This window comes from Macaca nemestrina, chromosome 5 (genome assembly GCF_043159975.1).
Source record: "Macaca nemestrina isolate mMacNem1 chromosome 5, mMacNem.hap1, whole genome shotgun sequence".
Lineage (NCBI taxonomy): Eukaryota > Metazoa > Chordata > Mammalia > Primates > Cercopithecidae > Macaca > Macaca nemestrina.
In genome coordinates, this window is record NC_092129.1 from 63,107,976 (window position 1) to 63,134,094 (window position 26,119).

Consider the following 26,119-nt stretch of genomic DNA (forward strand, 5'->3'; position numbering starts at 1 on the left):
CGATAACAAAGAGAAAGAAGCTTTCTGAGAAACTTCTTTGTGTTCTGTGAAATCATCTCACAGAGTTACAGCTTTCACCTCAAGAAGCCTTTCGCTAAGACAGTTCTTGTGGAATTGGCAAAGTGATATTTTGAAGCCCATAGAGGGCTATGGTGAAAAAGGAAATATCCTCAGATGAAATCTGGAAAGAAGATTTCTGATAAACTGCTTAGTGTTCTGTTAATTCATCTCACAGAGTTACATCGGTATATCGTGGATCTCTTTGCTAGCCTCATTTCTGTGGAATCTGAGAACAGATATTTCGGAACCCTTTGAAGACTATAAGGCCAAATGAAATATCCTCCGATAACAAAGAGAAAGAAGCTTTCTGAGAAACTTCTTCGTGTTCTGTGAAATCATCTCACAGAGTTACAGTTTTCCCCTCAAGAAGTCTTTCGCTAAGACAGTTCTTGTGGAATTGGCAAAACGATATTTTGAAGCCCTTAGAGGGCTATGGTGAAAAAGGAAATATCCTCAGATGAAATCTGGAAAGAAGCTTTCTGAGAAACTGCTCTGTGATGTGTGACTTCCACTCACAGAGTTACATCTGTATTTCGTGGATCTCTTTGCTAGCCTTATTTCTGTGGAATCTGAGAACAGATATTTCGGATCCCTTTGAAAACTAAAGGGCCAAAGGAAATATCCTCCGATAACAAAGAGAAAGAAGCTTTCTGAGAAACTTCTTTGTGTTCTGTGAAATCATCTCACAGAGGTACAGCTTTTCCCTCAAGAAGCCTTTCGCTAAGACAGTTCTTGTGGAATTGGCAAAGTGATATTTGGAAGCCCATAGAGGGCTATGGTGAAAAAGGAAATATCCTCAGATGAAATATGGAAAGAAGCTTTCTGAGAAACTGCTTAGTGTTCTGTTAATTCATCTCACAGAGTTACATCTGTATTTCGTGGATCTCTTTGCTAGCCTTATTTCTGTGGAATCTGAGAACAGATATTTCGGATCCCTTTTAAGTCTATAGGGCCAAAGGAAATATCCTCCGATAACAAAGAGAAAGAAGCATTCTGAGAAACTTCTTTGTGTTCTGTGAAATCATCTCACAGAGTTACAGCTTTCCCCTCAAGAAGCCTTTCGCTAAGACAGTTCTTGTGGAATTGGCAAAGTATTATTTGGAAGCCCATAGAGGGCAATGGTGAAAAAGGAAATATCCTCAGATGAAATCTGGAAAGAAGCTTTCTGAGAAACTGCTCAGTGTTCTGTTAATTCATCTCACAGAGTTACACCTGTATTTCGTGAGTCTCTTTGCTAGCCTTATTTCTGTGGAATCTGAGAACAGATATTTCGGATCCCTTTGAAGACTATAGGGCCAAAGGAAATATCCTCCGATAACAAAGAGAAAGAAGCTTTCTGAGAAACTTCTTTGTGTTCTGTGAAATCATCTCACAGAGTTACAGCTTTCCCCTCAAGAAGCCTTTCGCTAAGACAGTTCTCGTTGAACTGGCAAAGTGATATTTGGAAGCCCATAGAGGGCTATGGTGAAAAAGGAAATATCCTCAGATGAAATCTGGAAAGAAGCTTTCTGAGAAACTGCTTAGTGTTCTGTTAATTCATCTCACAGAGTTACATCTGTATTTCGTGGATCTCTTTCTTATCCTTATTTCTGTGGAATCTGAGAACAGATATTTCGGATCCCTTTGAAGACTTTAGGGCCAAAGGAAATATCCTCCGATAACAAAGAGAAAGAAGCTTTCTGAGAAACTTCTTTGTGTTCTGTAAAATCATCTCACTGAGTTACAGCTTTCCCCTCAAGAAGCCTTTCGCTAAGACAGTTCTTGTGGAATTGGCAAAGTGATATTTGGAAGCCCATAGAGGGCTATGGTGAAAAAGGAAATATCCTCAGATGAAATATGGAAAGAAGCTTTCTGAGAAACTGCTTAGTGTTCTGTTAATTCATCTCACAGAGTTACATCTATATTTCGTGGATCTCTTTGCTAGCCTTATTTTTGTGTAATCTGAGAACAGATATTTCGGATCCCTTTGAAGACTATAGGGCCAAAGGAAATATCCTCCGATAACAAAGAGAAAGAAGCTTTCTGAGAAACTTCTTTGTGTTCTGTGAAATCATCTCACAGAGTTACAGCTTTCCCCTCAAGAAGCCTTTCGCTAAGACAGTTCTTGTGGAATTGGCAAAGTGATATTTGGAAGCCCATAGAGGGCTATGGTGAAAAAGGAAATATCCTCAGATGAAATCTGGAAAGAAGATTTCTGAGAAACTGCTCTGTGATGTGTGACTTCCACTCACAGAGTTACATCTGTATTTCGTGGATCTGTTTGCTAGCCTTATTTCTGTGGAATCTGAGAACAGATATTTCGGATCCCTTTAAAGTCTATAGGGTCAAAGGAAATATCCTCCGATAACAAAGAGAAAGAAGCTTTCTGAGAAACTTCTTTGTGTTCTGTAAAATCATCTCACTGAGTTACAGCTTTCCCCTCAAGAATCCTTTCGCTAAGACAGTTCTTGTGGAATTGGCAAAGTGATATTTGGAAGCCCATAGAGGGCTATGGTGAAAAAGGAAATATCCTCAGATGAAATCTGGAAAGAAGCTTTCTGAGAAACTGCTTAGTGTTCTGTTAATTCATCTCACAGAGTTACATCTATATTTCGTGGATCTCTTTGCTAGCCTTATTTCTGTGGAATCTGAGAACAGATATTTCCGATCCCTTTGAAGATTAAAAGGCCAAAGGAAATATCCTCCGATAACAAAGAGAAAGAAGCTTTCTGAGAAACTTCTTTGTGTTCTGTGAAATCATCTCACAGAGTTACAGCTTTCACCTCAAGAAGCCTTTCGCTAAGACAGTTCTTGTGGAATTGGCAAAGTGATATTTTGAAGCCCATAGAGGGCTATGGTGAAAAAGGAAATATCCTCAGATGAAATCTGGAAAGAAGATTTCTGATAAACTGCTTAGTGTTCTGTTAATTCATCTCACAGAGTTACATCGGTATATCGTGGATCTCTTTGCTAGCCTCATTTCTGTGGAATCTGAGAACAGATATTTCGGAACCCTTTGAAGACTATAAGGCCAAATGAAATATCCTCCGATAACAAAGAGAAAGAAGCTTTCTGAGAAACTTCTTCGTGTTCTGTGAAATCATCTCACAGAGTTACAGTTTTCCCCTCAAGAAGTCTTTCGCTAAGACAGTTCTTGTGGAATTGGCAAAACGATATTTTGAAGCCCTTAGAGGGCTATGGTGAAAAAGGAAATATCCTCAGATGAAATCTGGAAAGAAGCTTTCTGAGAAACTGCTCTGTGATGTGTGACTTCCACTCACAGAGTTACATCTGTATTTCGTGGATCTCTTTGCTAGCCTTATTTCTGTGGAATCTGAGAACAGATATTTCGGATCCCTTTGAAAACTAAAGGGCCAAAGGAAATATCCTCCGATAACAAAGAGAAAGAAGCTTTCTGAGAAACTTCTTTGTGTTCTGTGAAATCATCTCACAGAGGTACAGCTTTTCCCTCAAGAAGCCTTTCGCTAAGACAGTTCTTGTGGAATTGGCAAAGTGATATTTGGAAGCCCATAGAGGGCTATGGTGAAAAAGGAAATATCCTCAGATGAAATATGGAAAGAAGCTTTCTGAGAAACTGCTTAGTGTTCTGTTAATTCATCTCACAGAGTTACATCTGTATTTCGTGGATCTCTTTGCTAGCCTTATTTCTGTGGAATCTGAGAACAGATATTTCGGATCCCTTTTAAGTCTATAGGGCCAAAGGAAATATCCTCCGATAACAAAGAGAAAGAAGCATTCTGAGAAACTTCTTTGTGTTCTGTGAAATCATCTCACAGAGTTACAGCTTTCCCCTCAAGAAGCCTTTCGCTAAGACAGTTCTTGTGGAATTGGCAAAGTATTATTTGGAAGCCCATAGAGGGCAATGGTGAAAAAGGAAATATCCTCAGATGAAATCTGGAAAGAAGCTTTCTGAGAAACTGCTCAGTGTTCTGTTAATTCATCTCACAGAGTTACACCTGTATTTCGTGAGTCTCTTTGCTAGCCTTATTTCTGTGGAATCTGAGAACAGATATTTCGGATCCCTTTGAAGACTATAGGGCCAAAGGAAATATCCTCCGATAACAAAGAGAAAGAAGCTTTCTGAGAAACTTCTTTGTGTTCTGTGAAATCATCTCACAGAGTTACAGCTTTCCCCTCAAGAAGCCTTTCGCTAAGACAGTTCTCGTTGAACTGGCAAAGTGATATTTGGAAGCCCATAGAGGGCTATGGTGAAAAAGGAAATATCCTCAGATGAAATCTGGAAAGAAGCTTTCTGAGAAACTGCTTAGTGTTCTGTTAATTCATCTCACAGAGTTACATCTGTATTTCGTGGATCTCTTTCTTATCCTTATTTCTGTGGAATCTGAGAACAGATATTTCGGATCCCTTTGAAGACTTTAGGGCCAAAGGAAATATCCTCCGATAACAAAGAGAAAGAAGCTTTCTGAGAAACTTCTTTGTGTTCTGTAAAATCATCTCACTGAGTTACAGCTTTCCCCTCAAGAAGCCTTTCGCTAAGACAGTTCTTGTGGAATTGGCAAAGTGATATTTGGAAGCCCATAGAGGGCTATGGTGAAAAAGGAAATATCCTCAGATGAAATATGGAAAGAAGCTTTCTGAGAAACTGCTTAGTGTTCTGTTAATTCATCTCACAGAGTTACATCTATATTTCGTGGATCTCTTTGCTAGCCTTATTTTTGTGGAATCTGAGAACAGATATTTCGGATCCCTTTGAAGACTATAGGGCCAAAGGAAATATCCTCCGATAACAAAGAGAAAGAAGCTTTCTGAGAAACTTCTTTGTGTTCTGTGAAATCATCTCACAGAGTTACAGCTTTCCCCTCAAGAAGCCTTTCGCTAAGACAGTTCTTGTGGAATTGGCAAAGTGATATTTGGAAGCCCATAGAGGGCTATGGTGAAAAAGGAAATATCCTCAGATGAAATCTGGAAAGAAGATTTCTGAGAAACTGCTCTGTGATGTGTGACTTCCACTCACAGAGTTACATCTGTATTTCGTGGATCTGTTTGCTAGCCTTATTTCTGTGGAATCTGAGAACAGATATTTCGGATCCCTTTAAAGTCTATAGGGTCAAAGGAAATATCCTCCGATAACAAAGAGAAAGAAGCTTTCTGAGAAACTTCTTTGTGTTCTGTGAAATCATCTCACAGAGTTACAGCTTTCCCCTCAAGAAGCTTTTCGCTAAGACAGTTCTTGTGGAATTGGCAAAGTGATATTTGGAAACCCATAGATGGCTAGGGTGAAAAAGGAAATATCCTCAGATGAAATCTGGAAAGAAGCTTTCTGAGAAACTGCTTAGTGTTCTGTTAATTCATCTCACAGAGTTACATCTATATTTCGTGGATCTCTTGGCTAGCCTTCTTTCTGTGGAATCTGAGAACAGATATTTCGGATCCCTTTAAAGTCTATAGGGCCAAAAGAAATATCCTCCGATAACAAAGAGAAAGAAGCTTTCTGAGAAAATTCTTTGTGTTCTGTGAAATCATCTCATAGAGATACAGCTTTCCCCTCAAGAAGCCTTTCGCTAAGACAGTTCTTGTGGAATTGGAAAAGTGATATTTGGAAGCCCATAGAGGGCTATGGTGAAAAAGGAAATATCCTCAGATGAAATCTGGAAAGAAGCTTTCTGAGAAACTGCTTAGTGTTCTGTTAATTCACCTCACAGAGTTACATCTGTATTTCGTGGATCACTTTGCTAGCCTTATTTCTGTGGAATCTGAGAACAGATATTTCGGATCCCTTTGAAGACTATAGGGCCAAAGGAAATATCCTCCGATAACAAAGAGAAAGAAGCTTTCTGAGAAACTTCTTTGTGTTCTGTGAAATCATCTCACAGAGTTACAGCTTTCCCCTCTAGAAGCCTTTCGCTAAGACACTTCTTGTGGAATTGGAAAAGTGATATTTGGAAACCCATAGAGGGCTAGGGTGAAAAAGGAAATATCCTCAGATGAAATCTGGAAAGAAGCTTTCTGAGAAACTGCTTAGTGTTCTGTTAATTCATCTCACAGTGTTACATCTATATTTCGTGGATCTCTTGGCTAGCCTTCTTTCTGTGGAATCTGAGAACAGATATTTCGGATCCCTTTAAAGTCTATAGGGCCAAAGGAAATATCCTCCGATAACAAAGAGAAAGAAGTTTTCTGAGAAAGTTCTTTGTGTTCTGTGAAATCATCTCATAGAGATACAGCTTTCCCCTCAAGAAGCCTTTCACTAAGACAGTTCTCGTGGAACTGGCAAATTGATATTTGGAAGCCCATAGAGGGCTATGGTGAAAAAGGAAATATCCTCAGATGAAATCTGGAAAGAAGCTTTCTGAGAAACTGCTTAGTGTTCTGTTAATTCATCTCACAGAGTTACATCTGTATTTCGTGGATCTCTTTGTTATTCTTATTTCTGTGGAATCTGTGAACAGATATTTCGGATCCCTTTGAAGACTATAGGGCCAAAGGAAATATCCTCCGATAACAAAGAGAAAGAAGCTTTCTGAGAAACTTCTTTGTGTTCTGTAAAATCATCTCACTGAGTTACAGCTTTCCCCTCAAGAATCCTTTCGCTAAGACAGTTCTTGTGGAATTGGCAAAGTGATATTTGGAAGCCCATAGAGGGCTATGGTGAAAAAGGAAATATCCTCAGATGAAATCTGGAAAGAAGCTTTCTGAGAAACTGCTTAGTGTTCTGTTAATTCATCTCACAGAGTTACATCTATATTTCGTGGATCTCTTTGCTAGCCTTATTTCTGTGGAATCTGAGAACAGATATTTCCGATCCCTTTGAAGATTAAAAGGCCAAAGGAAATATCCTCCGATAACAAAGAGAAAGAAGCTTTCTGAGAAACTTCTTTGTGTTCTGTGAAATCATCTCACAGAGTTACAGCTTTCCCCTCAAGAAGCCTTTCGCTAAGACAGTTCTTGTGGAATTGGCAAAGTGATATTTGGAAGCCCATAGAGGGCTATGGTGAAAAAGGAAATATCCTCAGATGAAATCTTGAAAGAAGCTTTCTGAGAAACTGCTTAGTGTTCTGTTAATTCATCTCACAGAGTTACATCTGTATTTCGTGGATCTCTTTGCTAGCCTTATTTCTGTGGAATCTGAGAACAGATATTTCGGATCCCTTTAAAGTCTATAGGGCCGAAGGAAATATCCTCCGATAACAAAGAGAAAGAAGCTTTCTGAGAAACTTCTTTGTGTTCTGTGAAATCATCTCACAGAATTACAGCTTTCCACTCAAGAAACCCTTCGCTAAGACAGTTCTTGTGGAATTGGAAAAGTGATATTTGGAAGCCCATTGAGGGCTATGGTGAACAAGGAAATATCCTCCGATGGAATCTGGAAAGAAGCTTTCTGAGAAACTGCTTAGTGTTCTGTTAATTCATCTCACAGAGTTACATCTGTATTTCGTGGATCTCTTTTCTAGCCTTATTTCTGTGGAATCTGAGAACAGATATTTCGGATCCCTTTGAAGACTATAGGGCCAAAGGAAATATCCTCCGATAACAAAGAGAAAGAAGCTTTCTGAGAAACTTCTTTGTGTTCTGTGAAATCATCTGACAGAGTTACAGGTTTCCCCTCAAGAAGCCTTTCGCTAAGACAGTTCTTGTGGAATTGGCAAAGTGATATTTGGAAGCCCATAGAGGGCTATGGTGAAAAAGGAAATATCCTCAGATGAAATCTGGAAAGAAGCTTTCTGAGAAACTGCTCTGTGATGTGTGACTTCCACTCACAGAGTTACATCTGTATTTCATGGATCACTTTGCTAGCCTTATTTCTGTGGAATCTGAGAACAGATATTTCGGATCCCTTTAAAGTCTATAGGGCCGAAGGAAATTTCCTCCGATAACAAAGAGAAAGAAGCTTTCTGAGAAACTTCTTTGTGTTCTGTGAAATCATCTCACAGATTTACAGCTTTCCCCTCAAGATGCCTTTCGCTAAGACAGTTCTTGTGGAATTGGCAAAGTGATATTTGGAAGCCCATAGAGGGCTATGGTGAAAAAGGAAATATCCTCAGATGAAATCTGGAAAGAAGCTTTCTGAGAAACTGCTTAGTGTTCTGTTAATTCATCTCACAGTGTTACATCTATATTTCTTGGATTTCTTTGCTAGCCTTATTTCTGTGGAATCTGAGAACAGATATTTCGGATACCTTTAAAGTCTATTGGGCCAAAGGAAATATCCTCCGATAACAAAGAGAAAGAAGCTTTCTGAGAAACTTCTTTCTGTTCTGTGAAATCATCTCACAGAGTTACAGCTTTCCCCTCAAGAAGCCTTTCGCTAAGACACTTCTTGTGAAATTGGCAAAGTGATATTTGGAAGCCCATAGAGGGCTATGGTGAAAAAGGAAATATCCTCAGACGAAATCTGGAAAGAAGCTTTCTGAGAAACTGCTTAGTGTTCTGTTAATTCATCTCACAGAGTTACATCTGTATTTCGTGGATCTCTTTGCTAGCCTTATTTCTATGGAATCTGAGAACAGATATTTCGGATCCCTTTGAAGACTATAGGGCCAAAGGTAATATCCTCCGATAACAAAGAGAAAGAAGCTTTCTGAGAAACTTCTTTGTGTTCTGTGAAATCATCTCACAGAGTTACAGCTTTCACCTCAAGAAGCCTTTCGCTAAGACAGTTCTTGTGGAATTGGCAAAGTGATATTTTGAAGCCCATAGAGGGCTATGGTGAAAAAGGAAATATCCTCAGATGAAATCTGGAAAGAAGATTTCTGATAAACTGCTTAGTGTTCTGTTAATTCATCTCACAGAGTTACATCGGTATATCGTGGATCTCTTTGCTAGCCTCATTTCTGTGGAATCTGAGAACAGATATTTCGGAACCCTTTGAAGACTATAAGGCCAAAGGAAATATCCTCCGATAACAAAGAGAAAGAAGCTTTCTGAGAAACTTCTTCGTGTTCTGTGAAATCATCTCACAGAGTTACAGTTTTCCCCTCAAGAAGTCTTTCGCTAAGACAGTTCTTGTGGAATTGGCAAAACGATATTTTGAAGCCCTTAGAGGGCTATGGTGAAAAAGGAAATATCCTCAGATGAAATCTGGAAAGAAGCTTTCTGAGAAACTGCTCTGTGATGTGTGACTTCCACTCACAGAGTTACATCTGTATTTCGTGGATCTCTTTGCTAGCCTTATTTCTGTGGAATCTGAGAACAGATATTTCGGATCCCTTTGAAAACTAAAGGGCCAAAGGAAATATCCTCCGATAACAAAGAGAAAGAAGCTTTCTGAGAAACTTCTTTGTGTTCTGTGAAATCATCTCACAGAGTTACAGCTTTTCCCTCAAGAAGCCTTTCGCTAAGACAGTTCTTGTGGAATTGGCAAAGTGATATTTGGAAGCCCATAGAGGGCTATGGTGAAAAAGGAAATATCCTCAGATGAAATATGGAAAGAAGCTTTCTGAGAAACTGCTTAGTGTTCTGTTAATTCATCTCACAGAGTTACATCTGTATTTCGTGGATCTCTTTGCTAGCCTTATTTCTGTGGAATCTGAGAACAGATATTTCGGATCCCTTTTAAGTCTATAGGGCCAAAGGAAATATCCTCCGATAACAAAGAGAAAGAAGCATTCTGAGAAACTTCTTTGTGTTCTGTGAAATCATCTCACAGAGTTACAGCTTTCCCCTCAAGAAGCCTTTCGCTAAGACAGTTCTTGTGGAATTGGCAAAGTATTATTTGGAAGCCCATAGAGGGCAATGGTGAAAAAGGAAATATCCTCAGATGAAATCTGGAAAGAAGCTTTCTGAGAAACTGCTCAGTGTTCTGTTAATTCATCTCACAGAGTTACACCTGTATTTCGTGAGTCTCTTTGCTAGCCTTATTTCTGTGGAATCTGAGAACAGATATTTCGGATCCCTTTGAAGACTATAGGGCCAAAGGAAATATCCTCCGATAACAAAGAGAAAGAAGCTTTCTGAGAAACTTCTTTGTGTTCTGTGAAATCATCTCACAGAGTTACAGCTTTCCCCTCAAGAAGCCTTTCGCTAAGACAGTTCTCGTTGAACTGGCAAAGTGATATTTGGAAGCCCATAGAGGGCTATGGTGAAAAAGGAAATATCCTCAGATGAAATCTGGAAAGAAGCTTTCTGAGAAACTGCTTAGTGTTCTGTTAATTCATCTCACAGAGTTACATCTGTATTTCGTGGATCTCTTTCTTATCCTTATTTCTGTGGAATCTGAGAACAGATATTTCGGATCCCTTTGAAGACTTTAGGGCCAAAGGAAATATCCTCCGATAACAAAGAGAAAGAAGCTTTCTGAGAAACTTCTTTGTGTTCTGTAAAATCATCTCACTGAGTTACAGCTTTCCCCTCAAGAAGCCTTTCGCTAAGACAGTTCTTGTGGAATTGGCAAAGTGATATTTGGAAGCCCATAGAGGGCTATGGTGAAAAAGGAAATATCCTCAGATGAAATATGGAAAGAAGCTTTCTGAGAAACTGCTTAGTGTTCTGTTAATTCATCTCACAGAGTTACATCTATATTTCGTGGATCTCTTTGCTAGCCTTATTTTTGTGGAATCTGAGAACAGATATTTCGGATCCCTTTGAAGACTATAGGGCCAAAGGAAATATCCTCCGATAACAAAGAGAAAGAAGCTTTCTGAGAAACTTCTTTGTGTTCTGTGAAATCATCTCACAGAGTTACAGCTTTCCCCTCAAGAAGCCTTTCGCTAAGACAGTTCTTGTGGAATTGGCAAAGTGATATTTGGAAGCCCATAGAGGGCTATGGTGAAAAAGGAAATATCCTCAGATGAAATCTGGAAAGAAGATTTCTGAGAAACTGCTCTGTGATGTGTGACTTCCACTCACAGAGTTACATCTGTATTTCGTGGATCTGTTTGCTAGCCTTATTTCTGTGGAATCTGAGAACAGATATTTCGGATCCCTTTAAAGTCTATAGGGTCAAAGGAAATATCCTCCGATAACAAAGAGAAAGAAGCTTTCTGAGAAACTTCTTTGTGTTCTGTGAAATCATCTCACAGAGTTACAGCTTTCCCCTCAAGAAGCTTTTCGCTAAGACAGTTCTTGTGGAATTGGCAAAGTGATATTTGGAAACCCATAGATGGCTAGGGTGAAAAAGGAAATATCCTCAGATGAAATCTGGAAAGAAGCTTTCTGAGAAACTGCTTAGTGTTCTGTTAATTCATCTCACAGAGTTACATCTATATTTCGTGGATCTCTTGGCTAGCCTTCTTTCTGTGGAATCTGAGAACAGATATTTCGGATCCCTTTAAAGTCTATAGGGCCAAAAGAAATATCCTCCGATAACAAAGAGAAAGAAGCTTTCTGAGAAAATTCTTTGTGTTCTGTGAAATCATCTCATAGAGATACAGCTTTCCCCTCAAGAAGCCTTTCGCTAAGACAGTTCTTGTGGAATTGGAAAAGTGATATTTGGAAGCCCATAGAGGGCTATGGTGAAAAAGGAAATATCCTCAGATGAAATCTGGAAAGAAGCTTTCTGAGAAACTGCTTAGTGTTCTGTTAATTCACCTCACAGAGTTACATCTGTATTTCGTGGATCACTTTGCTAGCCTTATTTCTGTGGAATCTGAGAACAGATATTTCGGATCCCTTTGAAGACTATAGGGCCAAAGGAAATATCCTCCGATAACAAAGAGAAAGAAGCTTTCTGAGAAACTTCTTTGTGTTCTGTGAAATCATCTCACAGAGTTACAGCTTTCCCCTCTAGAAGCCTTTCGCTAAGACACTTCTTGTGGAATTGGAAAAGTGATATTTGGAAACCCATAGAGGGCTAGGGTGAAAAAGGAAATATCCTCAGATGAAATCTGGAAAGAAGCTTTCTGAGAAACTGCTTAGTGTTCTGTTAATTCATCTCACAGTGTTACATCTATATTTCGTGGATCTCTTGGCTAGCCTTCTTTCTGTGGAATCTGAGAACAGATATTTCGGATCCCTTTAAAGTCTATAGGGCCAAAGGAAATATCCTCCGATAACAAAGAGAAAGAAGTTTTCTGAGAAAGTTCTTTGTGTTCTGTGAAATCATCTCATAGAGATACAGCTTTCCCCTCAAGAAGCCTTTCACTAAGACAGTTCTCGTGGAACTGGCAAATTGATATTTGGAAGCCCATAGAGGGCTATGGTGAAAAAGGAAATATCCTCAGATGAAATCTGGAAAGAAGCTTTCTGAGAAACTGCTTAGTGTTCTGTTAATTCATCTCACAGAGTTACATCTGTATTTCGTGGATCTCTTTGTTATTCTTATTTCTGTGGAATCTGTGAACAGATATTTCGGATCCCTTTGAAGACTATAGGGCCAAAGGAAATATCCTCCGATAACAAAGAGAAAGAAGCTTTCTGAGAAACTTCTTTGTGTTCTGTAAAATCATCTCACTGAGTTACAGCTTTCCCCTCAAGAATCCTTTCGCTAAGACAGTTCTTGTGGAATTGGCAAAGTGATATTTGGAAGCCCATAGAGGGCTATGGTGAAAAAGGAAATATCCTCAGATGAAATCTGGAAAGAAGCTTTCTGAGAAACTGCTTAGTGTTCTGTTAATTCATCTCACAGAGTTACATCTATATTTCGTGGATCTCTTTGCTAGCCTTATTTCTGTGGAATCTGAGAACAGATATTTCCGATCCCTTTGAAGATTAAAAGGCCAAAGGAAATATCCTCCGATAACAAAGAGAAAGAAGCTTTCTGAGAAACTTCTTTGTGTTCTGTGAAATCATCTCACAGAGTTACAGCTTTCCCCTCAAGAAGCCTTTCGCTAAGACAGTTCTTGTGGAATTGGCAAAGTGATATTTGGAAGCCCATAGAGGGCTATGGTGAAAAAGGAAATATCCTCAGATGAAATCTTGAAAGAAGCTTTCTGAGAAACTGCTTAGTGTTCTGTTAATTCATCTCACAGAGTTACATCTGTATTTCGTGGATCTCTTTGCTAGCCTTATTTCTGTGGAATCTGAGAACAGATATTTCGGATCCCTTTAAAGTCTATAGGGCCGAAGGAAATATCCTCCGATAACAAAGAGAAAGAAGCTTTCTGAGAAACTTCTTTGTGTTCTGTGAAATCATCTCACAGAATTACAGCTTTCCACTCAAGAAACCCTTCGCTAAGACAGTTCTTGTGGAATTGGAAAAGTGATATTTGGAAGCCCATTGAGGGCTATGGTGAACAAGGAAATATCCTCCGATGGAATCTGGAAAGAAGCTTTCTGAGAAACTGCTTAGTGTTCTGTTAATTCATCTCACAGAGTTACATCTGTATTTCGTGGATCTCTTTTCTAGCCTTATTTCTGTGGAATCTGAGAACAGATATTTCGGATCCCTTTGAAGACTATAGGGCCAAAGGAAATATCCTCCGATAACAAAGAGAAAGAAGCTTTCTGAGAAACTTCTTTGTGTTCTGTGAAATCATCTGACAGAGTTACAGGTTTCCCCTCAAGAAGCCTTTCGCTAAGACAGTTCTTGTGGAATTGGCAAAGTGATATTTGGAAGCCCATAGAGGGCTATGGTGAAAAAGGAAATATCCTCAGATGAAATATGGAAAGAAGCTTTCTGAGAAACTGCTCTGTGATGTGTGACTTCCACTCACAGAGTTACATCTGTATTTCATGGATCACTTTGCTAGCCTTATTTCTGTGGAATCTGAGAACAGATATTTCGGATCCCTTTAAAGTCTATAGGGCCGAAGGAAATTTCCTCCGATAACAAAGAGAAAGAAGCTTTCTGAGAAACTTCTTTGTGTTCTGTGAAATCATCTCACAGATTTACAGCTTTCCCCTCAAGATGCCTTTCGCTAAGACAGTTCTTGTGGAATTGGCAAAGTGATATTTGGAAGCCCATAGAGGGCTATGGTGAAAAAGGAAATATCCTCAGATGAAATCTGGAAAGAAGCTTTCTGAGAAACTGCTTAGTGTTCTGTTAATTCATCTCACAGTGTTACATCTATATTTCTTGGATTTCTTTGCTAGCCTTATTTCTGTGGAATCTGAGAACAGATATTTCGGATACCTTTAAAGTCTATTGGGCCAAAGGAAATATCCTCCGATAACAAAGAGAAAGAAGCTTTCTGAGAAACTTCTTTCTGTTCTGTGAAATCATCTCACAGAGTTACAGCTTTCCCCTCAAGAAGCCTTTCGCTAAGACACTTCTTGTGAAATTGGCAAAGTGATATTTGGAAGCCCATAGAGGGCTATGGTGAAAAAGGAAATATCCTCAGACGAAATCTGGAAAGAAGCTTTCTGAGAAACTGCTTAGTGTTCTGTTAATTCATCTCACAGAGTTACATCTGTATTTCGTGGATCTCTTTGCTAGCCTTATTTCTATGGAATCTGAGAACAGATATTTCGGATCCCTTTGAAGACTATAGGGCCAAAGGTAATATCCTCCGATAACAAAGAGAAAGAAGCTTTCTGAGAAACTTCTTTGTGTTCTGTGAAATCATCTCACAGAGTTACAGCTTTCACCTCAAGAAGCCTTTCGCTAAGACAGTTCTTGTGGAATTGGCAAAGTGATATTTTGAAGCCCATAGAGGGCTATGGTGAAAAAGGAAATATCCTCAGATGAAATCTGGAAAGAAGATTTCTGATAAACTGCTTAGTGTTCTGTTAATTCATCTCACAGAGTTACATCGGTATATCGTGGATCTCTTTGCTAGCCTCATTTCTGTGGAATCTGAGAACAGATATTTCGGAACCCTTTGAAGACTATAAGGCCAAAGGAAATATCCTCCGATAACAAAGAGAAAGAAGCTTTCTGAGAAACTTCTTCGTGTTCTGTGAAATCATCTCACAGAGTTACAGTTTTCCCCTCAAGAAGTCTTTCGCTAAGACAGTTCTTGTGGAATTGGCAAAACGATATTTTGAAGCCCTTAGAGGGCTATGGTGAAAAAGGAAATATCCTCAGATGAAATCTGGAAAGAAGCTTTCTGAGAAACTGCTCTGTGATGTGTGACTTCCACTCACAGAGTTACATCTGTATTTCGTGGATCTCTTTGCTAGCCTTATTTCTGTGGAATCTGAGAACAGATATTTCGGATCCCTTTGAAAACTAAAGGGCCAAAGGAAATATCCTCCGATAACAAAGAGAAAGAAGCTTTCTGAGAAACTTCTTTGTGTTCTGTGAAATCATCTCACAGAGTTACAGCTTTTCCCTCAAGAAGCCTTTCGCTAAGACAGTTCTTGTGGAATTGGCAAAGTGATATTTGGAAGCCCATAGAGGGCTATGGTGAAAAAGGAAATATCCTCAGATGAAATATGGAAAGAAGCTTTCTGAGAAACTGCTTAGTGTTCTGTTAATTCATCTCACAGAGTTACATCTGTATTTCGTGGATCTCTTTGCTAGCCTTATTTCTGTGGAATCTGAGAACAGATATTTCGGATCCCTTTTAAGTCTATAGGGCCAAAGGAAATATCCTCCGATAACAAAGAGAAAGAAGCATTCTGAGAAACTTCTTTGTGTTCTGTGAAATCATCTCACAGAGTTACAGCTTTCCCCTCAAGAAGCCTTTCGCTAAGACAGTTCTTGTGGAATTGGCAAAGTATTATTTGGAAGCCCATAGAGGGCAATGGTGAAAAAGGAAATATCCTCAGATGAAATCTGGAAAGAAGCTTTCTGAGAAACTGCTCAGTGTTCTGTTAATTCATCTCACAGAGTTACACCTGTATTTCGTGAGTCTCTTTGCTAGCCTTATTTCTGTGGAATCTGAGAACAGATATTTCGGATCCCTTTGAAGACTATAGGGCCAAAGGAAATATCCTCCGATAACAAAGAGAAAGAAGCTTTCTGAGAAACTTCTTTGTGTTCTGTGAAATCATCTCACAGAGTTACAGCTTTCCCCTCAAGAAGCCTTTCGCTAAGACAGTTCTCGTTGAACTGGCAAAGTGATATTTGGAAGCCCATAGAGGGCTATGGTGAAAAAGGAAATATCCTCAGATGAAATCTGGAAAGAAGCTTTCTGAGAAACTGCTTAGTGTTCTGTTAATTCATCTCACAGAGTTACATCTGTATTTCGTGGATCTCTTTCTTATCCTTATTTCTGTGGAATCTGAGAACAGATATTTCGGATCCCTTTGAAGACTTTAGGGCCAAAGGAAATATCCTCCGATAACAAAGAGAAAGAAGCTTTCTGAGAAACTTCTTTGTGTTCTGTAAAATCATCTCACTGAGTTACAGCTTTCCCCTCAAGAAGCCTTTCGCTAAGACAGTTCTTGTGGAATTGGCAAAGTGATATTTGGAAGCCCATAGAGGGCTATGGTGAAAAAGGAAATATCCTCAGATGAAATCTGGAAGGAAGCTTTCTGAGAAACTGCTTAGTGTTCTGTTAATTCATCTCACAGAGTTACATCTATATTTCGTGGATCTCTTTGCTAGCCTTATTTTTGTGGAATCTGAGAACAGATATTTCGGATCCCTTTGAAGACTATAGGGCCAAAGGAAATATCCTCCGATAACAAAGAGAAAGAAGCTTTCTGAGAAACTTCTTTGTGTTCTGTGAAATCATCTCACAGAGTTACAGCTTTCCCCTCAAGAAGCCTTTCGCTAAGACAGTTCTTGTGGAATTGGCAAAGTGATATTTGGAAGCCCATAGAGGGCTATGGTGAAAAAGGAAATATCCTCAGATGAAATCTGGAAAGAAGATTTCTGAGAAACTGCTCTGTGATGTGTGACTTCCACTCACAGAGTTACATCTGTATTTCGTGGATCTGTTTGCTAGCCTTATTTCTGTGGAATCTGAGAACAGATATTTCGGATCCCTTTAAAGTCTATAGGGTCAAAGGAAATATCCTCCGATAACAAAGAGAAAGAAGCTTTCTGAGAAACTTCTTTGTGTTCTGTGAAATCATCTCACAGAGTTACAGCTTTCCCCTCAAGAAGCTTTTCGCTAAGACAGTTCTTGTGGAATTGGCAAAGTGATATTTGGAAACCCATAGATGGCTAGGGTGAAAAAGGAAATATCCTCAGATGAAATCTGGAAAGAAGCTTTCTGAGAAACTGCTTAGTGTTCTGTTAATTCATCTCACAGAGTTACATCTATATTTCGTGGATCTCTTGGCTAGCCTTCTTTCTGTGGAATCTGAGAACAGATATTTCGGATCCCTTTAAAGTCTATAGGGCCAAAAGAAATATCCTCCGATAACAAAGAGAAAGAAGCTTTCTGAGAAAATTCTTTGTGTTCTGTGAAATCATCTCATAGAGATACAGCTTTCCCCTCAAGAAGCCTTTCGCTAAGACAGTTCTTGTGGAATTGGAAAAGTGATATTTGGAAGCCCATAGAGGGCTATGGTGAAAAAGGAAATATCCTCAGATGAAATCTGGAAAGAAGCTTTCTGAGAAACTGCTTAGTGTTCTGTTAATTCACCTCACAGAGTTACATCTGTATTTCGTGGATCACTTTGCTAGCCTTATTTCTGTGGAATCTGAGAACAGATATTTCGGATCCCTTTGAAGACTATAGGGCCAAAGGAAATATCCTCCGATAACAAAGAGAAAGAAGCTTTCTGAGAAACTTCTTTGTGTTCTGTGAAATCATCTCACAGAGTTACAGCTTTCCCCTCTAGAAGCCTTTCGCTAAGACACTTCTTGTGGAATTGGAAAAGTGATATTTGGAAACCCATAGAGGGCTAGGGTGAAAAAGGAAATATCCTCAGATGAAATCTGGAAAGAAGCTTTCTGAGAAACTGCTTAGTGTTCTGTTAATTCATCTCACAGTGTTACATCTATATTTCGTGGATCTCTTGGCTAGCCTTCTTTCTGTGGAATCTGAGAACAGATATTTCGGATCCCTTTAAAGTCTATAGGGCCAAAGGAAATATCCTCCGATAACAAAGAGAAAGAAGTTTTCTGAGAAAGTTCTTTGTGTTCTGTGAAATCATCTCATAGAGATACAGCTTTCCCCTCAAGAAGCCTTTCACTAAGACAGTTCTCGTGGAACTGGCAAATTGATATTTGGAAGCCCATAGAGGGCTATGGTGAAAAAGGAAATATCCTCAGATGAAATCTGGAAAGAAGCTTTCTGAGAAACTGCTTAGTGTTCTGTTAATTCATCTCACAGAGTTACATCTGTATTTCGTGGATCTCTTTGTTATTCTTATTTCTGTGGAATCTGTGAACAGATATTTCGGATCCCTTTGAAGACTATAGGGCCAAAGGAAATATCCTCCGATAACAAAGAGAAAGAAGCTTTCTGAGAAACTTCTTTGTGTTCTGTAAAATCATCTCACTGAGTTACAGCTTTCCCCTCAAGAATCCTTTCGCTAAGACAGTTCTTGTGGAATTGGCAAAGTGATATTTGGAAGCCCATAGAGGGCTATGGTGAAAAAGGAAATATCCTCAGATGAAATCTGGAAAGAAGCTTTCTGAGAAACTGCTTAGTGTTCTGTTAATTCATCTCACAGAGTTACATCTATATTTCGTGGATCTCTTTGCTAGCCTTATTTCTGTGGAATCTGAGAACAGATATTTCCGATCCCTTTGAAGATTAAAAGGCCAAAGGAAATATCCTCCGATAACAAAGAGAAAGAAGCTTTCTGAGAAACTTCTTTGTGTTCTGTGAAATCATCTCACAGAGTTACAGCTTTCCCCTCAAGAAGCCTTTCGCTAAGACAGTTCTTGTGGAATTGGCAAAGTGATATTTGGAAGCCCATAGAGGGCTATGGTGAAAAAGGAAATATCCTCAGATGAAATCTTGAAAGAAGCTTTCTGAGAAACTGCTTAGTGTTCTGTTAATTCATCTCACAGAGTTACATCTGTATTTCGTGGATCTCTTTGCTAGCCTTATTTCTGTGGAATCTGAGAACAGATATTTCGGATCCCTTTAAAGTCTATAGGGCCGAAGGAAATATCCTCCGATAACAAAGAGAAAGAAGCTTTCTGAGAAACTTCTTTGTGTTCTGTGAAATCATCTCACAGAATTACAGCTTTCCACTCAAGAAACCCTTCGCTAAGACAGTTCTTGTGGAATTGGAAAAGTGATATTTGGAAGCCCATTGAGGGCTATGGTGAACAAGGAAATATCCTCCGATGGAATCTGGAAAGAAGCTTTCTGAGAAACTGCTTAGTGTTCTGTTAATTCATCTCACAGAGTTACATCTGTATTTCGTGGATCTCTTTTCTAGCCTTATTTCTGTGGAATCTGAGAACAGATATTTCGGATCCCTTTGAAGACTATAGGGCCAAAGGAAATATCCTCCGATAACAAAGAGAAAGAAGCTTTCTGAGAAACTTCTTTGTGTTCTGTGAAATCATCTGACAGAGTTACAGGTTTCCCCTCAAGAAGCCTTTCGCTAAGACAGTTCTTGTGGAATTGGCAAAGTGATATTTGGAAGCCCATAGAGGGCTATGGTGAAAAAGGAAATATCCTCAGATGAAATATGGAAAGAAGCTTTCTGAGAAACTGCTCTGTGATGTGTGACTTCCACTCACAGAGTTACATCTGTATTTCATGGATCACTTTGCTAGCCTTATTTCTGTGGAATCTGAGAACAGATATTTCGGATCCCTTTAAAGTCTATAGGGCCGAAGGAAATTTCCTCCGATAACAAAGAGAAAGAAGCTTTCTGAGAAACTTCTTTGTGTTCTGTGAAATCATCTCACAGATTTACAGCTTTCCCCTCAAGATGCCTTTCGCTAAGACAGTTCTTGTGGAATTGGCAAAGTGATATTTGGAAGCCCATAGAGGGCTATGGTGAAAAAGGAAATATCCTCAGATGAAATCTGGAAAGAAGCTTTCTGAGAAACTGCTTAGTGTTCTGTTAATTCATCTCACAGTGTTACATCTATATTTCTTGGATTTCTTTGCTAGCCTTATTTCTGTGGAATCTGAGAACAGATATTTCGGATACCTTTAAAGTCTATTGGGCCAAAGGAAATATCCTCCGATAACAAAGAGAAAGAAGCTTTCTGAGAAACTTCTTTCTGTTCTGTGAAATCATCTCACAGAGTTACAGCTTTCCCCTCAAGAAGCCTTTCGCTAAGACACTTCTTGTGAAATTGGCAAAGTGATATTTGGAAGCCCATAGAGGGCTATGGTGAAAAAGGAAATATCCTCAGACGAAATCTGGAAAGAAGCTTTCTGAGAAACTGCTTAGTGTTCTGTTAATTCATCTCACAGAGTTACATCTGTATTTCGTGGATCTCTTTGCTAGCCTTATTTCTATGGAATCTGAGAACAGATATTTCGGATCCCTTTGAAGACTATAGGGCCAAAGGTAATATCCTCCGATAACAAAGAGAAAGAAGCTTTCTGAGAAACTTCTTTGTGTTCTGTGAAATCATCTCACAGAGTTACAGCTTTCACCTCAAGAAGCCTTTCGCTAAGACAGTTCTTGTGGAATTGGCAAAGTGATATTTTGAAGCCCATAGAGGGCTATGGTGAAAAAGGAAATATCCTCAGATGAAATCTGGAAAGAAGATTTCTGATAAACTGCTTAGTGTTCTGTTAATTCATCTCACAGAGTTACATCGGTATATCGTGGATCTCTTTGCTAGCCTCATTTCTGTGGAATCTGAGAACAGATATTTCGGAACCCTTTGAAGACTATAAGGCCAAAGGAAATATCCTCCGATAACAAAGAGAAAGAAGCTTTCTGAGAAACTTCTTCGTGTTCTGTGAAATCATCTCACAGAGTTACAGTTTTCCCCTCAAGAAGTCTTTCGCTAAGACAGTTCTTGTGGAATTGGCAAAACGATATTTTGAAGCCCTTAGAGGGCTATGGTGAAAAAGGAAATATCCTCAGATGAAATCTGGAAAGAAGCTTTCTGAGAAACTGCTCTGTGATGTGTGACTTCCACTCACAGAGTTACATCTGTATTTCGTGGATCTCTTTGCTAGCCTTATTTCTGTGGAATCTGAGAACAGATATTTCGGATCCCTTTGAAAACTAAAGGGCCAAAGGAAATATCCTCCGATAACAAAGAGAAAGAAGCTTTCTGAGAAACTTCTTTGTGTTCTGTGAAATCATCTCACAGAGTTACAGCTTTTCCCTCAAGAAGCCTTTCGCTAAGACAGTTCTTGTGGAATTGGCAAAGTGATATTTGGAAGCCCATAGAGGGCTATGGTGAAAAAGGAAATATCCTCAGATGAAATATGGAAAGAAGCTTTCTGAGAAACTGCTTAGTGTTCTGTTAATTCATCTCACAGAGTTACATCTGTATTTCGTGGATCTCTTTGCTAGCCTTATTTCTGTGGAATCTGAGAACAGATATTTCGGATCCCTTTTAAGTCTATAGGGCCAAAGGAAATATCCTCCGATAACAAAGAGAAAGAAGCATTCTGAGAAACTTCTTTGTGTTCTGTGAAATCATCTCACAGAGTTACAGCTTTCCCCTCAAGAAGCCTTTCGCTAAGACAGTTCTTGTGGAATTGGCAAAGTATTATTTGGAAGCCCATAGAGGGCAATGGTGAAAAAGGAAATATCCTCAGATGAAATCTGGAAAGAAGCTTTCTGAGAAACTGCTCAGTGTTCTGTTAATTCATCTCACAGAGTTACACCTGTATTTCGTGAGTCTCTTTGCTAGCCTTATTTCTGTGGAATCTGAGAACAGATATTTCGGATCCCTTTGAAGACTATAGGGCCAAAGGAAATATCCTCCGATAACAAAGAGAAAGAAGCTTTCTGAGAAACTTCTTTGTGTTCTGTGAAATCATCTCACAGAGTTACAGCTTTCCCCTCAAGAAGCCTTTCGCTAAGACAGTTCTCGTTGAACTGGCAAAGTGATATTTGGAAGCCCATAGAGGGCTATGGTGAAAAAGGAAATATCCTCAGATGAAATCTGGAAAGAAGCTTTCTGAGAAACTGCTTAGTGTTCTGTTAATTCATCTCACAGAGTTACATCTGTATTTCGTGGATCTCTTTCTTATCCTTATTTCTGTGGAATCTGAGAACAGATATTTCGGATCCCTTTGAAGACTTTAGGGCCAAAGGAAATATCCTCCGATAACAAAGAGAAAGAAGCTTTCTGAGAAACTTCTTTGTGTTCTGTAAAATCATCTCACTGAGTTACAGCTTTCCCCTCAAGAAGCCTTTCGCTAAGACAGTTCTTGTGGAATTGGCAAAGTGATATTTGGAAGCCCATAGAGGGCTATGGTGAAAAAGGAAATATCCTCAGATGAAATCTGGAAGGAAGCTTTCTGAGAAACTGCTTAGTGTTCTGTTAATTCATCTCACAGAGTTACATCTATATTTCGTGGATCTCTTTGCTAGCCTTATTTTTGTGGAATCTGAGAACAGATATTTCGGATCCCTTTGAAGACTATAGGGCCAAAGGAAATATCCTCCGATAACAAAGAGAAAGAAGCTTTCTGAGAAACTTCTTTGTGTTCTGTGAAATCATCTCACAGAGTTACAGCTTTCCCCTCAAGAAGCCTTTCGCTAAGACAGTTCTTGTGGAATTGGCAAAGTGATATTTGGAAGCCCATAGAGGGCTATGGTGAAAAAGGAAATATCCTCAGATGAAATCTGGAAAGAAGATTTCTGAGAAACTGCTCTGTGATGTGTGACTTCCACTCACAGAGTTACATCTGTATTTCGTGGATCTGTTTGCTAGCCTTATTTCTGTGGAATCTGAGAACAGATATTTCGGATCCCTTTGAAGACTATAGGGCCAAAGGAAATATCCTCCGATAACAAAGAGAAAGAAGCTTTCTGAGAAACTTCTTTGTGTTCTGTGAAAGCATCTCACCGAGTTACAGCTTTCCCCTCAAGAATCCTTTCGCTAAGACAGTTCTTGTGGCATTGGCAAAGTGATATTTCGAAGCCCATAGAGGGCTATGGTGAAAAAGGAAATATCCTCAGATGACATCTGGAAAGAAGCTTTCTGAGAAACTGCTTAGTGTTCTGTTAATTCATCTCACAGAGTTACATCTGTATTTCGTGGATCTCTTTTCTACGCTTATTTCTGTGGAATCTGAGAACAGATATTTCGGAACCCTTGGAAGACTATAGGGCCAAAGGAAATATCCTCGGATAACAAAGAGAAAGAAGCTTTCTGAGAAACTTCTTTGTGTTCTGTGAAATCATCTCACAGAGTTACAGCTTTCCCTTCAAGAAGCCTTTCACTAAGACAGTTCTCGTGGAACTGGCAAATTGATATTTGGAAGCCCATAGAGGGCTATGGTGAAAAAGGAAATATCCTCAGATGAAATCTGGAAAGAAGCTTTCTGAGAAACTGCTTAGTGTTCTGTTAATTCATCTCACAGAGTTACATCTGTATTTCGTGGATCTCTTTGTTATTCTTATTTCTGTGGAATCTGTGAACAGATATTTCGGATCCCTTTGAAGACTATAGGGCCAAAGGAAATATCCTCCGATAACAAAGAGAAAGAAGCTTTCTGAGAAACTTCTTTGTGTTCTGTAAAATCATCTCACTGAGTTACAGCTTTCCCCTCAAGAAGCCTTTCGCTAAGACAGTTCTTGTGGAATTGGCAAAGTGATATTTGGAAGCCCATAGAGGGCTATGGTGAAAAAGGAAATATCCTCAGATGAAATCTGGAAAGAAGCTTTCTGAGAAACTGCTTAGTGTTCTGTTAATTCATCTCACAGAGTTACATCTATATTTCGTGGATCTCTTTGCTAGCCTTATTTCTGTGGAATCTGAGAACAGATATTTCGGATCCCTTTGAAGACTATAGGGCCAAAGGAAATATCCTCCGATAACAAAGAGAAAGAAGCTTTCTGAGAAACTTCTTTGTGTTCTGTGAAATCATCTCACAGAGTTACAGCTTTCCCCTCAAGAAGCCTTTCGCTAAGACAGTTCTCGTTGAACTGGCAAAGTGATATTTGGAAGCCCATAGAGGGCTATGGTGAAAAAGGAAATATCCTCAGATGAAATCTGGAAAGAAGCTTTCTGAGAAACTGCTTAGTGTTCTGTTAATTCATCTCACAGAGTTACATCTGTATTTCGTGGATCTCTTTCTTATCCTTATTTCTGTGGAATCTGAGAACAGATATTTCGGATCCCTTTGAAGACTTTAGGGCCAAAGGAAATATCCTCCGATAACAAAGAGAAAGAAGCTTTCTGAGAAACTTCTTTGTGTTCTGTAAAATCATCTCACTGAGTTACAGCTTTCCCCTCAAGAAGCCTTTCGCTAAGACAGTTCTTGTGGAATTGGCAAAGTGATATTTGGAAGCCCATAGAGGGCTATGGTGAAAAAGGAAATATCCTCAGATGAAATCTGGAAAGAAGCTTTCTGAGAAACTGCTTAGTGTTCTGTTAATTCATCTCACAGAGTTACATCTATATTTCGTGGATCTCTTGGCTAGCCTTCTTTCTGTGGAATCTGAGAACAGATATTTCGGATCCCTTTAAAGTCTATAGGGCCAAAAGAAATATCCTCCGATAACAAAGAGAAAGAAGCTTTCTGAGAAAATTCTTTGTGTTCTGTGAAATCATCTCATAGAGATACAGCTTTCCCCTCAAGAAGCCTTTCGCTAAGACAGTTCTTGTGGAATTGGCAAAGTGATATTTGGAAGCCCATAGAGGGCTATGGTGAAAAAGGAAATATCCTCAGATGAAATCTGGAAAGAAGATTTCTGAGAAACTGCTCTGTGATGTGTGACTTCTACTCACAGAGTTACATCTGTATTTCGTGGATCTGTTTGCTAGCCTTATTTCTGTGGAATCTGAGAACAGATATTTCGGATCCCTTTAAAGTCTATAGGGTCAAAGGAAATATCCTCCGATAACAAAGAGAAAGAAGCTTTCTGAGAAACTTCTTTGTGTTCTGTGAAATCATCTCACAGAGTTACAGCTTTCCCCTCAAGAAGCTTTTCGCTAAGACAGTTCTTGTGGAATTGGCAAAGTGATATTTGGAAACCCATAGATGGCTAGGGTGAAAAAGGAAATATCCTCAGATGAAATCTGGAAAGAAGCTTTCTGAGAAACTGCTTAGTGTTCTGTTAATTCATCTCACAGAGTTACATCTATATTTCGTGGATCTCTTGGCTAGCCTTCTTTCTGTGGAATCTGAGAACAGATATTTCGGATCCCTTTAAAGTCTATAGGGCCAAAAGAAATATCCTCCGATAACAAAGAGAAAGAAGCTTTCTGAGAAAATTCTTTGTGTTCTGTGAAATCATCTCATAGAGATACAGCTTTCCCCTCAAGAAGCCTTTCGCTAAGACAGTTCTTGTGGAATTGGAAAAGTGATATTTGGAAGCCCATAGAGGGCTATGGTGAAAAAGGAAATATCCTCAGATGAAATCTGGAAAGAAGCTTTCTGAGAAACTGCTTAGTGTTCTGTTAATTCACCTCACAGAGTTACATCTGTATTTCGTGGATCACTTTGCTAGCCTTATTTCTGTGGAATCTGAGAACAGATATTTCGGATCCCTTTGAAGACTATAGGGCCAAAGGAAATATCCTCCGATAACAAAGAGAAAGAAGCTTTCTGAGAAACTTCTTTGTGTTCTGTGAAATCATCTCACAGAGTTACAGCTTTCCCCTCTAGAAGCCTTTCGCTAAGACACTTCTTGTGGAATTGGAAAAGTGATATTTGGAAACCCATAGAGGGCTAGGGTGAAAAAGGAAATATCCTCAGATGAAATCTGGAAAGAAGCTTTCTGAGAAACTGCTTAGTGTTCTGTTAATTCATCTCACAGTGTTACATCTATATTTCGTGGATCTCTTGGCTAGCCTTCTTTCTGTGGAATCTGAGAACAGATATTTCGGATCCCTTTAAAGTCTATAGGGCCAAAGGAAATATCCTCCGATAACAAAGAGAAAGAAGTTTTCGGAGAAAGTTCTTTGTGTTCTGTGAAATCATCTCATAGAGATACAGCTTTCCCCTCAAGAAGCCTTTCGCTAAGACAGTTCTTGTGGAATTGGAAAAGTGATATTTGGAAGCCCATAGAGGGCTATGGTGAAAAAGGAAATATCCTCAGATGAAATCTGGAAAGAAGCTTTCTGAGAAACTGCTTAGTGTTCTGTTAATTCACCTCACAGAGTTACATCTGTATTTCGTGGATCACTTTGCTAGCCTTTTTTCTGTGGAATCTGAGAACAGATATTTCGGATCCCTTTGAAGACTATAGGGCCAAAGGAAATATCCTCTGATAACAAAGAGAAAGAAGCTTTCTGAGAAACTTCTTTGTGTTCTGTGAA